Source organism: Elephas maximus, chromosome 2, assembly GCF_024166365.1.
Source record: "Elephas maximus indicus isolate mEleMax1 chromosome 2, mEleMax1 primary haplotype, whole genome shotgun sequence".
In the NCBI taxonomy this organism is placed as follows: domain Eukaryota; kingdom Metazoa; phylum Chordata; class Mammalia; order Proboscidea; family Elephantidae; genus Elephas; species Elephas maximus.
The window spans coordinates 144,656,029-144,670,138 of NC_064820.1; the positions used below are offsets into that span (position 1 = coordinate 144,656,029).

A 14,110-nucleotide genomic window follows, 5' to 3' on the forward strand; every position below is an offset into this window, starting at 1 on the left:
CCCTTTCTTCATTTTCTGCCGCCTTATACATGCTATGAGGGCAGGGACCATATACTCTTCTCTTAGCCTGGTCTCCTAGAAAATGTTTGTTTAATGAGTTTCTCGTGTTTCCTTTTGTCCTTTGTTTTGTTGACTATAATGCTTCTTTGGGTACCTTTTAATCAAGGACCTGATTAAAAGAGAAATGCAGTGGTTCTCACCTGGGGAACTGGAAAAATACAGAGGCCGGACCCTCTCTTACTTCAAGGAACCTGGGTGTCTGTATTCTTCATTAGTTTTCAAGAGACTGATTTTACACCAAAGTTTGAAAACCACTGTTTCTAGAGAAAAGGTTCTGAGAAATTTTGGAGTCCTTAAAAAATTAGCTTCTGATCAGTTCCTAGAGAACAAGGTCCTTTATCTAAAGGATTTAAAATGGCTTCCCCCATTACATGAACTTCCTGAAGGTAGGATCCTTTTTTTTTTACATTTTACTTTTATCCTCAGTGCCTAGTGTCAGTATTTGGCACATGTGCTTTTTGTAGGCCTGTGAATAAATGAACATAACCGATTCTTGGTTTTAACAGATCTCTCTTGTCCTAAGGGGACTAAGAGAGTTGGTGCTGATTCAGATAAAGGCTGCAGTTGGCTGTAGACTTAGTCTTAAGTATTCAAACTCACTACAGTGAACCCTGGTGCTGTTAGACTATATTTCTGAATTCTGTCATACATTATTCCCTGGTCCTTACTTCTATGAGTCAGCCATCTTATCTTAGCCTATCTTGCAATTGTAACTTAAGGTGTCTTAACAATCACCTTACCATAGCCTATTCTGCACTTCTAATTTACGCTGTTGTAGAACTATGCCTTACTTCAATTTTAGATGGCCAAATTAAACTCTTTGCTGCTGTAGATAAAAAGTATACCTGCATCTTGTACTCTTGGTCCTAGCATGGCCTGATAGGGCCTGTATTGGAAGAATTGTTATCTTACTTCCAACTGGGAGCTGAAGAAGTACCTCTCAGAGTATGGAATAATGATTAGTATACTGTGCAGTGATAAGGTTTCTGGTCCTAGTTCAACTAGTGGCTATTCTACATTTGTACTCTATGAGCTGTGGTTTCATCATCTATAAAATGTTGGGTTAAGACACAAGATTTTCTGTCTCTTTCTACCCTGAGCATTCTGCAGTTTATTTCTTGAACCCACCCTGCCTTTAGTCTTCAGGGATCTTGTTAATCTACCTCAAAGATTCTTCCTGTTTCTCCAGTGAGCCACCAAGGAAACTCACAGTGTGTGTGATCATTGAGTGTTCTTCTGAAGTAAAGTTCCTGTCAGAGACCTGTCCCTTCCATTTTTATATATATTCTCTTACCCTTTTACATGGTCTCAGTAAAAAAAAGAAAAACGATAGAGGTAGGAAACTCACTTCTTAAATTCTTAAAAGCCGGGCTTTTGCCCTTCTTTTCTCACCTATCCTTTTCATTTTAGGTCGTCAGCAGTGACTGAGAGCTTGAAATGCTCAGATTCTTTTGTTGGGCTATAGCTTGAAAGGTGTTTTCTGGATGTTCTTATACTTATTTAGACTCTGAATACATTTGTTATAATTTCTTACCCCATGATGGGTCAGTTTTTTTTTTTTTTTTAAATAAACTTCAGGTGTGTTGACCTGTTGCTGTTGAGTCAATTTCAACTCATAGTGACCCTATAGGGCAGAATAGAACTGCCTCAAGGTTTCCAAGGAGTGGCTGGTGGATTTGAACTGCCGACCTTTTGGTTAGCAGCTGAGCTCTTAACCACCGTACCACCAGGGTTCCTCAGGCATGTATTTTTTTTTTTCTCCTGTAATGACTTTTTTTTTTTTAAATTGTGCTTTAGGTGGAAGTTTACAGCTCAAGTTAGTTTCTTATACAAAAATTTATACACACACTCTTATGTGACCGTAGCTGCTATCTGTGTAATATGAGTATACATTCCTCCTTTCTACCCCAGATTTCCTGTGTCCATTCAGCCAACTCCTGTCCCTTTCTGCCTTCTCATCTTGCCTCCAGACCAGAGCTGCACATTTAGTCTTGTGTACCTATTTGAACTAGGAAAACACTCTTCACAAGTATCATTTTATGAATTAGAGTCCAGCCTATTCTTTGTCTGAACAGTTGGCTTCGGGAATGGTTTTAGTTCTGGGTTAACAGAGTACAGAGGCCACGTCTTCTGGGGTTCCTCCCATCTCAGTCAGACCACTAAGTCTGGTCTTTTTACTAGAATTTGAGTTGTGCACCCCACTTGTCTACTGCGACATCAAGGACTCTCTGTTGTGTTCCTCTTGGGGTGGTCATTAGTGGTAGCCAGGCACCATCTAGTTCTAGTCTCAGGCTGATGGAGTCTCTGGTTTATGTGGCCCCTTCTGTCTCTTGGGCCAATATTTTTCTTGTATCTTTGGTGTTCTTCATTCTTCTTTGTTCTAGGTGGGTTGGGATCAATTGATACATCTTTAGATGGCCACTCACTAGCTTTTAAGACCTCAGATGCCAACTCACCAAAGTGGGATGCAGAACATTTTCTTAGTAAACTTTGTTATGTCAGTTGACCCAGATATCCCCTGAAACCATGGTCACCAGACCCCTGCTCCTGCTACACTCTCCCTCAAAGTGTTTGGTTATGTTCAGGAAACTTCTTAGTTTTTGGTTTAGTACAGTGGTGCTGACCCCCTGTATTGTGTGTTGTTCTTGCCTTCACCTAAGATAACTCTTGTCTACTATCGAGTTAATGAATTCCCCTCCCCCTCTCTCCCTCCCCACCCTTGTAACCAACAAAGGATGTTTTCTTCTGTGTTTAAACCTTGAGTTCTTATAGTAGTGGTCTCATACTATATTTGTCCTTTTGCCATTGACTAATTTCACTCAGCATTCATGATTATGAGATGTTTGAGATGAATGAGATTCATCCATATTATGAGATGTTTCGTGGACTCATTGTTGTTCTTTATCATTTCATAGTATTCCATTGTGTGAATATACCATAATTTGTTTATCCCTTTATCTGCTGATAGGCACCTAGGTTGTTCCTATCTTTTTGCTATTGTGAACAGTGCTGCAGTGAACATTCGTATGACAGCTCTTACTTCTCTAGGATATATTCCAAGGAGTGCGATTGCTGGATAGTATGGTACTTCTATTTCTAGCTTTTTAAGGAAGCGCTGAATCGATTTCCAAAGTGGTTGTACCATTTTACATTCCCACCAGCAGTGTGTAAGTGTTCCAGCCTCTCCACAACCTCTCCAGCATTTATTATTTTGTGTTTTTTGGATTAATGCTAGCCTTGTTGGGGTGAGATGGCATCTCATTGTAGTTTTGATTTGCATTTCTGTAATGGCTGATGATAGTGAGCATTTCCTCATGTATCTGTTACCCACCTGAATGTCTTCTTTAGTGAAGTGTCTGTTCATATCCTTTGCCCCCCCCCCTTTTTTTATTATTGTGCTTTAAGTGAAAGTTTACAATTCAGGTCAGTTTGTCATATAAAAACTTATACACACATTGTTATGTGACCCTAGTTGCTTTCTCTACAATGTGAAATCACACTCCTGTCCACCCTATATTTCCCATGTCCACTCAACCAGCTGCTGACCTCCTCTGTCTTCTCATCTCACCTCCAGAGAGGAGCCGCGCACATAGCCTCATGTGTCTATATGAGCTAAGAAGCACGTTCCTCATCAGTATTTTATATCTTATATAGTCAAGTCTAATCTTTCTCTGAAGAGTTGATATCCTTTGCCCATTTTTTAATTGAGTTGTCTTTTTGTGGTTGAAATTTTGCAGTATCTTGTAGATTTTAGAGATCAGACCCTGATGAGATATGTCGTAGCCAATTTTTTTTCCCCACTCTGTAGGTTGCCTTTTTACTCTTTTGGTAAAGTCTTTTGATGAGCTTAACTGTTTGATTTTTAGGAGCTCCCAGTTATCTAGTTTCTCTTCTGGAGTTTGTGCATTGTTTGTAATGTTTTGTAGTCTGTCCATATCCTGTTTTAGGGCTCCTAGCATTATCTCTATTTTTTCTTCCATGATCTTTATTATTTTAGATTTTATATTTAGGTCTTTGATCCATTTTGAGTTAGTTTTTGTGCATGGTGTGAGGTGCTCTTGTTTCATTTTTTTGCAGCTGGATATCCAGTTATGCCAGCACCATTTGTTAAAGAGACTGTTGTTTCCCCATTTAATGAACTTTGGGTCTTTGTCAAATATTACCTGCTCATAGGTGGTTGAATTTGTCTGGATTCTCAATTCTGTTCATTGGTCTATGTATCTGTTGTTGTATCAGCATTAGGCTATTTTGACTACTGTGGCGGTGTAATAGGTTCTGAAATCAGGTAGCGTGAGGCCTCCCACTTTCTTCTTCTTCTTCGATAATTATTTACTTCTTTGGGACCTCTTCCGTTTCTATATGAAGTTGGTGATTTGTTTCTCCATCTCATTAAAAAGTGTCCCTGGAATTTGGATCGGGGTTACATTGTATCTGTAGATTGCTTTGTGCAAAATTGACATTTTCACAATGTTGAGTCATCTTATCCATGAGCAGGGTGTGTTTTTCCAGTTAGGTAGGTCTCTTTTGGTTTCTTGCAGTAGGTCTTGTAGTTTTCTTTGTATAGGTCTTTTACGTCTCTGGTTAGATTTATTCCTAAGTATTTTATCTTCTTGGGGGCTGTTGTAAATGGTATTCATTTGGTGATTTCCTCTTCAAAGTTCTCTTTGTTGGTGTAGAGGAATCCAACTGATTTTTGTATGTTTATCTTGTATCCTGAGACTTTGCTGAAATCTTCTATTAGTTCCAGTAGTTGTGGATTCTTTGGAGTGTTCCATGAATGAGGGCGTATCGTTTGCAAATAGGGATACTTCTACTTCTTCCTTGCCAATTTGGATGCCCTTTATTTCTTTTGCTCTGGTTAGGTCTTCCTGCATGATGTTGAATGAGAGTGGTAATAGAGGGCATCCTTGTCTGGTTCTGGTTCTCAAGGGGAATGCTTTCAGAATCTCTCCATTTAGATGATGTTGGCTATTGGCTTTGTGTAAATGCCCTTTATATGTTAAGGAATTTCCTTTCTATTCCTATTTTGCTGAGAGTTTTTATTATGAATGGGTGTTGGACTTTGTCAAATGCCTTTTCTGCATAATTTGATAAGATCATGTGGTTCTTGTCTTTTGTTTTATTTGTGTGATGGATTACATTGATTGTTCCTCTAATGTTGAACCATCCTGGCATACGTGATATGAATCTCATTTGGTTATGGTGAGGTGTTTTTTTGATACGTTGTTGAATTCTATTTGCTAGAATTTTGTTGAGGATTTTTGCGTCTATTTTCACGCGGGATATTGATCTTTAATTTTCTTTTTTTGTGGAGTCTTTACCTGGTTTTGGTATCAAGGTTATGCTGGCTTCATAGAGTGAGTTCAGGAGTAGAGTACCCTATCCCTTTCTATGCTCTGAAATACCCTTAGTAGTACTAGCGTTAACTCTTCTCTGAATGTTTGGTAGAATTCTTTAGTGAAGCTGTCACAGCCTTTTTTTTTTTTAACAGGAAATCATAGCAGAAGATAAAATATTAGCCAATTATATAATCATACAAAGGAATCATGACCTAGCCAAGTTGACAGATAGTTTGGGGAGTCACAGTTCAATCCATGACCTTCTACCGTTTGGCCCCCCCGAAATTCTTGTCTTTGCCATATGCAAAACATATTCAACCCGTCATATCATAACAAATGTCTTAAATCAACTCCAAGACCAAAATCCAAAAATTCCTCTTCATCTGTGAAATCCAGACAACAGATTATCTGCTTCCAAAGTACAATGGCAGAACAAGCACAAGCTAGATATTTCCATTACAAATGGGAGAAACTGGAGAGAAAGAAGGCATAACAGGCACCAGGCAAGTCAGCAGAACACATTACATTAGCCTTCAAGGCTTGAAAATAATCCTCTGTTCTCTCAGACAGTTTACACTATAGCCCTGTCCTCCAGACTCTGGACTCTGGTATTGGCCACACTCTCCGGATTCTGAGTGGAGGTCCCTCAGCTCTGGGCTTCAGCTCTGCCTTCCAGGCCCACTGGGATGGCAACTGTGCTCCCTTGGCTTTTTTTTTTAATTAACTTTTATTGAGCTTCAAGTGAACGTTTACAAATCAAGTCAGACTGTCACATATAAGTTTATATACACCTTACTCCCACTTGCCCTCCCCCTAATGAGTCAGCCCTTCCATTCTCTCCTTTCGTGACAATTATGCCAGCTTCCAACTCTCTCTATCCTCCCATCCCCGCTCCAGACAGGAGATGCCAACACAGTCTCAAGTGTCCACCTGATATAATTAGCTCACTCTTCATCAGCATCTCTCTCCTACCCACTGTCCGGTCCCTTTCATGTCTGATGAGTTGTCTTCGGGAATGGTTCCTGTCCTGGGCCAACAGCAGGTTTGGGGACCATGACCGCCGGGATTCCTCTAGTCTCAGTCAGACCACTAAGTATGGTCTTTTTAGGAGAATTTGGGGTCTACATCCCACTGATCTCCTGCTCCCTCAGGGGTTCTCTGTTGTGCTCCCTGTCAGGGCAGTCATCGGTTGTGGCCAGGCACCAACTAGTTCTTCTGGTCTCAGAATGATGTCGGTCTCTGGTTCATGTGGCCTTTTCCGTCTCTTGGGCTCTTAGTTATCGTGTGACCTTGGTGTTCTTCATTCTCCTTTGCTCCAGGTGGGTTGAGACCAATTGATGCATCTTAGATGGCCGCCTGTTAGCATTTAAGACCCCAGATGCCACATTTCAAAGTGGGATGCAGAATGTTTTCATAATAGAATTATTTTGCCAATTGACTTAGAAGTCCCCTTAAACCATGGTCCCCAAACCTCCGCCCTTGCTCCGCTGACCTTTGAAGCATTCAGTTTATCCCGGAAACTTCTTTGCTTTTGGTCCAGTCCAGTTGAGCTGACCTTCCATGTGTTGAGTATTGTCCTTTCCTTCACCTAAAGCAGTTCTTATCTACTAATTAATCAGTTAAAAAACCCGCTCCCACCCTCCCTCCCTCCCCCCCGTAACCACAAAAGTATGTGTTCTTCTCATTTTATACTATTTCTCAAGGTCTTATAATAGTAGTCTTATACAGTATTTGTCCTTTTGCCTCTGACTAATTTCACTCGGCATAATGCCTTCCAGGTTCCTCCATGTTATGAAATGTTTCACAGATTCGTCACTGTTCTTTATTGATGCGTAGTATTCCATTGTGTGAATATACCACAATTTATTTAACCATTCATCCGTTGATGGACACCTTGGTTGCTTCCAGCTTTTTGCTATTGTAAACAGAGCTGCAATAAACATGGGTGTGCATATATCTGTTTGTGTGAAGGCTCTTATTTCTCTAGGGTATATTCCGAGGAGTGGGATTTCTGGGTTGTATGGTAGTTCTATTTCTAACTGTTTAAGATAACGCCAGATAGATTTCCAAAGTGGTTGTACCATTTTACATTCCCACCAGCAGTGTATAAGAGTTCCAGTCTCTCCGCAGCCTCTCCAACATTTATTATTTTTTGTGTTTTTTGGATTAATGCCAGCCTTGTTGGAGTGAGGTGGAATCTCATTGTAGTTTTAATTTGCATTTCTCTCATGGCTAATGATCGAGAGCATTTTCTCATGTGTCTGTTAGCTGCCTGAATATCTTCTTTAGTGAAGTGTGTGTTCATATCCTTTGCCCACTTCTTGATTGGGTTGTTTTTTTGTGGTTGAGTTTTGACAGAATCATATAGATTTTAGAGATCGGGGGCTGGTCGGAGATGTCATAGCTGAAAATTCTTTCCCAGTCTGTAGGTGTTCTTTTTACTCTTTTGGTGGAGTCTTTAGATGAGCATAGGTGTTTGATTTTTAGGAGCTCCCAGTTACCTGGTTTCTCTGTCATTTTTGGTAATGTTTTGTATTCTGTTTATGCCTTGTATTAGGGCTCCTAAGGTTGTCCCTATTTTTTCTTCCATGATCTTTATCGTTTTAGTCTTTATGTTTAGGTCTTTGATCTCCCTTGGCTTTATGCTCACTATTCTACTAGTCTATTGGAGTGGCGGCTCCACACTTAGAAACACCAGAGGCCATGGCTCCACCCTTTGATACCCAAGAGGTCCTGACCATACCTTTTGAGAATGAGGCAGCTCGGATTCTTCTGTTCCTTGTCCCTTCAGCATCTGCTTCCTGGTTTCTCGGTCTCTCAGCTCCTTGAGCCTCATGCCCACACCTGCCCTGCTGGGGCACGTGTTCCAGAGCTCAGTAGCTTCACCCACCAATAAGTGCCTGGAGGCACCCTACTCCGCCAGGAAGCGTCCTGCACACAGGCACACAGCTGTCTCACTCTGGGGGCCGGCAAGCCTAACTCCACCAATAAGTGCCCAGGAGATGCACCACTCTGCCAGGAAGCCTCCTGCACACAGGCATTCAGCCCTCTTGCTCTGTGGGTTGGCTCTAGCACTGTCTGGCGCTGGTCTCCTGGTTCTGCTGCTGCAGGTTCTCTGTTGCTGCTTCTGCTGTTTCTCTGCTGCTGCTGCTGCCACCAGTTCTCTGCTGCACCCAGTCCTCTGCTGCTGCTGCTTCTTTGCTGATGCTGGTCCTCTGCCACTGCCGCTTCTCTGTTGTTGCCAATCCCTCTATCCATTTACAGTTTCAAAACCGCTTCCACATTTTAGGTATCTGTTAGAGGAGCACTCTACTCTTGGTACCAAATCCTGTCATAGTCATCTAGGGCTGCCATAACAGAAATACCACAAGTGGATGGGTTTAACAAAGAGAAATTTATTCTCTCACAGTCTGGTAGGCTGCAATTCTAAATTCAGGGTGCTGGCTCCAGGGGAAAGCTTTCTCTCTTTGTGGGCTCTGGAGGGAGGTTCTCTTCATCAGTCTTCCCTTGGTCTGGAGTATCTCAGCGCATGCAGGAACCTCAGCTTCAAAGGACGCACTCTGCTTCCGGCACTGCTATCTTGGTGGTATGAGGTCCCCATGTCTCTCTGCTCGCTTCTCTCTTTTATATTTCAAAAGAGATTGACTTAAGACACTATCCAGTCATGGAGATCTCATCAATATAACTGCCACTAATCCATCTTATTACATCATAGTGATAGGATTTATAACATGTAGGGGAATGACATCAGAAGATAAAATGGTAGACAATCATATAGTCATATAAGTCATACCTAGCTAAGCTGACAGATATTTTTGGGGAACAATTCAATACATGACACGTTTCCAATCACTTGTTTTAGGTTTATCTGTTCTACCTCTGTTTATGTTAGTTTAGGTAGGTAGTGTGTTTCTAGAAATTTGTCCGTTTCCTCTGTTGCTGTTAGGTGCTGTTGAGTTGGTTCTGACTTACAGCGACCATATGCACAACAGAACGAAACACTGCCCGGTCCTGCGCCATCCTTACAATCGTTGTTATGCTTAAGCTCGTCGTTGCAGCCGCTATGTCAGTCCACCTCGTTGAGGATCTTCCTCTTTTCTGCTGACCCGGTACTTTGCCAAGCATGATGTCCTTCTCTAGGGACTGCTCTCTTCTGACAACATGTCCAAAGTATGTAAGATGCACTCTTGCCATCCTTGCTTCTAAGGCGTGTTCTGGTTGTACTTCTTCTAAGACAGATTTGTTCGTTCTTTTGGCAGTCCATTTCCTCTAGGTTTTCAAATTTGTTGGAACACAGTTTTTCGTACTATTCTGTTATGATTCTTTTAATTTCAGTTGGGCCTTTTTGATATCATCCATCTCATTTCTTATTCGGGTTATTTGCTTCCTCTCCTGTTTTTCTTTCGTCAGTTTGGCCAGCGGTTTATCAATTTTTTTGTTTTTTTCAAAGAACCAGCTTTTGGTCTTGTTAAGTCTTTCAATTGTTTTTCTGTTCTCTATTTAATTCTGCTCTAATTTTTATTATTTGCTTTCTTCTGCTGCTCGATGGCTTGTTTTGCTGTTCTCTATTTGTTTTAGTTGTAGGGATAGGTCTTTGATTTTGGCCCTTTCTTTTTTTTGGATGTGTGCTTTTATTGCTATAAATTAACTTCTGATCACTGCTTTTGCTGTGTCCCAAAGGTTCTGGTAGGAAGTGTTTTCATTCATATTTGATTCTATGAATTTCTTTATTCCATCCTTAATTTCTTCTATAATCCAGTAGTTTTTCAGCAAAGTGTCGTTCAATTTCCATGTGTTTGATTTTTTTTCTTTGCTTTTCCTGTTATTGATTTCTACTTTTATGGTTTTATGGTCATAAAAGATGCTTTGCAATGTTTCGATGTTTTGGATTCTGTTAAGGCTTATTTTATGGTGTAATGTGTGGTCCATTCTGGAGAATGTTCTCTGTGCATTGGAAAAGAAAGTATACTTGGCTGCTTTTGGGTGGAGTGTTCGATATATGTCTGTGAGATCAAGTTGGTTGATTGTGGCATTTATATCTTGTCTTTATTAAACTTCTTTCTGGATGTTCTGTCTTTCATTGAAAGCGGTGTGTTGAAGTCTCCTATTAGTGTGGAGCTATTTCCCTTTTCAGTGCCATTAGAGTTTGTTTTATGTATTTAGGAGCCCTGTTGTTGGTGCGTAAGTATTTGTTTTGGCTATGTCCTCCTGGTATATTGACCTTTAGTCATTATGTAGTGTCCTTTCTTGTCCTTTGTGTTGGATTTTGCTTTAAATTCTATTTTATCAGAGATTAATATTGCTAATGCTGCTGTTTTTTGAGCATTGTTTGCTTGAAATTTTTTCCCATCCTTTGAGTTTTAGTTTGTGTCTTTAAGCGTAAGGTGTGTCTCTTGTAAGCAGTATATAGATGGATCATGTTTTTTTTTTTTTTTTATCCATTCTGCCACTCTCTATCTCTTTATTGGTGCATTTAGTCCATTTACATTCAGTGTAATTATTGATAGGTATGAGTTTAGTGCTGTCTTTTTGGTGTCTTTTTTTGTGTGTTGACAGTTTCTTTGTTCTACTTAATCTTCTGTGCTGAGTAGTTTTTATTTTCATTATTGTTGATTTTGTATTTGCTGAGTCTTTGTTTTTCTTGTCTTTTATTTTGATATGTAGGACTGTTAGTTTCCTTTTCATTACCCTAATATTTACCCCTGTTTTTCTAAGTTTAAGCCTATCTCTTATTTCTTTATGTTTCCTGGACTTCCTCTCCATATGAAAGATCTACGACTACATTTTTTAGTACCTCTTTTTTGTTTTCATGTTATCTTTTACATATTGATGTCTCTGTTTCCCTATTTTCAGTGTTTTAGCTTTGATTTATTACTGTGATTTCCCTACCTGGGGTGATATCTGGTTGCCGTGTCCTGTGGTCTCATCTTGGCTTCTGATCTGATATTACTGATTTTCTAACCAGAGGACTCCCTTTAGTAATTCTTGTAGTTTTGGTTTGGTGTTTACAAATTCCCCAAACTTCTGTTTGTCTGGAAATGCCCTTATTTCACCATCATATTTAGAGATAGTTTTGCTGGATATATAATTCTTGGCTGGCAGTTTTTTTCCATGAAGGCTCTATATATGTTATCCCATTGCCTTCTTGCCTGCATGGCTTCTGCCGAGTAGTCAGAGTTGAGTGTTATTGACTCTTCATTGTAGGTGACTTTTCATTTTTCCCTAGCTGCTCTTAAAATTCTCTCTTTACCTTTGGTTTTGGTAAGTTTGATTATAATATGTCTTGTGACTTTCTTTTGGGATCTACCTTGTGTGGGGTTTGATGAACTTCTGATCTTTCACGATATCAGGAAAGTTTTCTGCCCACAAATCTTCAACAATTCTCTTTGTATTTTCTGTTACCCTCCCCGTCCCCCAGGTTCTGGCACTCCAGTCACTCATAGGTTATTCCTCTTGATAGAGTCCCACATAATTCTTAGGGTTTCTTCATTTTTTAAAAATTCTTTTTATCTGATTTACCTCAGGTAAATTGGTGTTACGTGCTTTATCTTCAATCTCACTAATTCTGACTTCCACTGCCTCAGTTCTGCTCCTGTGACTTTCTATTGCATTGTCTAATTCTGAAATTTTATTGTTAATTTTTTGGATTTCTATTTGCTGTTTCTCTATGGATTCTTGCAGTCTGTTAAATTTGTCATTATGCTCTCAAATAACCTTCTTAAGTTCCTCTCTTGTTTTGTGTGTTCCTTTGCTTGTTCTGCATTTTTTGTCTAATCTCCTTCCTGATTTCTTGAAGAGTTCTGTGTATTAGTCTTTTCACTAATACACAGTAATTCCAAGAAGTTATCTTCCCCTGGAAGGTTTTTTGATTCTTTGTTTCGGTGGCTTGCTGAAGCCATCGTGGTCAGCCTCTTTATGTGATTTGATATTGACTGTCATCTCTGAGCAGTCAATAAGTTATTATATTTTATGTCTGCTGACTGTGTCCTAGGTTCTTGTTTTGATACGTCCAAATAGGCTGGTCAGGTAAGCTAGTTTGATTATTGGCATCTTTGAAGCTCTCACATCCTGTCTGCAGGTTGATAGAGCTGTTGCTAGGTGTGTGAGCCCAAGTGTCTGTTTACTTTTTTTGTGTGGATTCAGCTCAGGTGTCCAGGTCATTGGTTGCCGGGTGTTTGGTGCAGGCTCTCACCTACAGTCCTAGATGGGCAGAAGTGATTGGAGTAGACACAGGTATCTGGCCACAGTAGGGGGTCATGCGCTGATCAAGGCAGGGGGCTGACTGCCGTCCCTGAGCATCTAGGTGGAAGGCATGTCCCTGTTCCCTAGAGCACGTAGGTGGGTGGGTTTTGCAGCCAGACTATGGGCACCTAACGCTGTTGGCTGTAAGGACTGGGAGTCACCACTTTTCCTTAGACCCCTGTCACAGGTGGCTTGGTAGAGTGGGTGAAAGCCACCATCCTCAGGCCCCTGACGTGGGTAGGTGATGACTCTGCTTAATAGGCAGGGCAGTGTTAAACGTCATGGATCTTCCACTCCACCTTACAGCAGATACAGATGAAAATAGGCTTCAGGTATATACCCTGGTATACTGTGATGAGGACCTGTGCTGTTGAAATGGGCCCACACAGGTCTACACAGAGGTGAAAGGCATTCAAAGTCTGTGTCTAGGCAAAAGTGCTATGCCTGCCCTGAGTTCCCAGCTTAGGTGAGCTGCCAGGTTATTTTTTCCCGTTTGTTAATTTGTTCACCCTCCAATGCTGGGAGAATGGCTCAGGGTGCGGGACTGGTCCTATTTCTGTCCCAGGGAGTGTAGCAGTCTCTGAAGCAGGACTGGACTGGAGCAGAGCAGGGAAGGAGCAGGTAAGTGGGAGAGAGGTATTTCCTAAAAAGAGGGTTTTTTTTTTTTTTTTTTGATCCATGTGGTTGTTTAGACACTTGTCCTTACCTTTTGCTTATCCAGCGCTATTTTGCACTGGTTCTGGAGGTTTGAGCTGACTTTCCACCTCTTGGTGTCTCTTGATAAACATGTCCCGAGTTCCACTGCTTGTCTCACTGCACATGCTAGTTGATCCAGCCTTCAGGGTGCTGGTACTGGCCAGGTCAGGTCTGGCAACTCCTCGCTGCTTCTGAACTATCTCTCCTTCCGCCTGCTGCTCAGTCCGATTCCTCAACTTTGTCTTTGATGTTCAGGGCTCCTAGATTTTCATATATAATTGACTTACTTGTTTTCTCAGGTCTTTGTTTTAAAGGGGACCACAGGAAGCATCTGACTACTCTGGCATCTTAACCCTACCCTTTCCTCTGGCTTATTGCTGGTTATTTTATCAGGGCTAGGCTAGGGATCTCACCAAAGTCTATAATGTTATTTCTATGGCTATATATACACTAATTTTCAAATGGCTACCTTATAAACAAATTATTTAATAAGCTTTGGAAACTGCTTGTTCTTACACATCTGTATTTACATTAAGATGTATAATTATTTAATGAACATCTAGGCAGGGATGGGCTATAGAGATTATTTTGAAAGACTCTGTTGTTTCTATTTTGTGTGTGTATGTGAATTATGAAATCTATGGAAGACAATACCTAAAGCTGCTTTTCCATCTACTTAGAAGCTTTAGGAGGAGGAGTTCTGGGAGTAATAATAAGACATTATTCCTTTTTCCAACCTGTTTCTAATCTTTCATATACCATTGCATCTGTGT

General features: G+C 40.6%; 1 protein-coding gene across 2 annotated transcripts in view; it reads left to right on the forward strand.

Annotated features, from left to right (window-relative positions):
• TRIM36 (tripartite motif containing 36) overlaps positions 1-14,110 on the forward strand; it is a 53,463-nt gene that overhangs the window by 26,351 nt on the left and 13,002 nt on the right. The gene's annotated exons all lie outside the window — the stretch shown is intronic.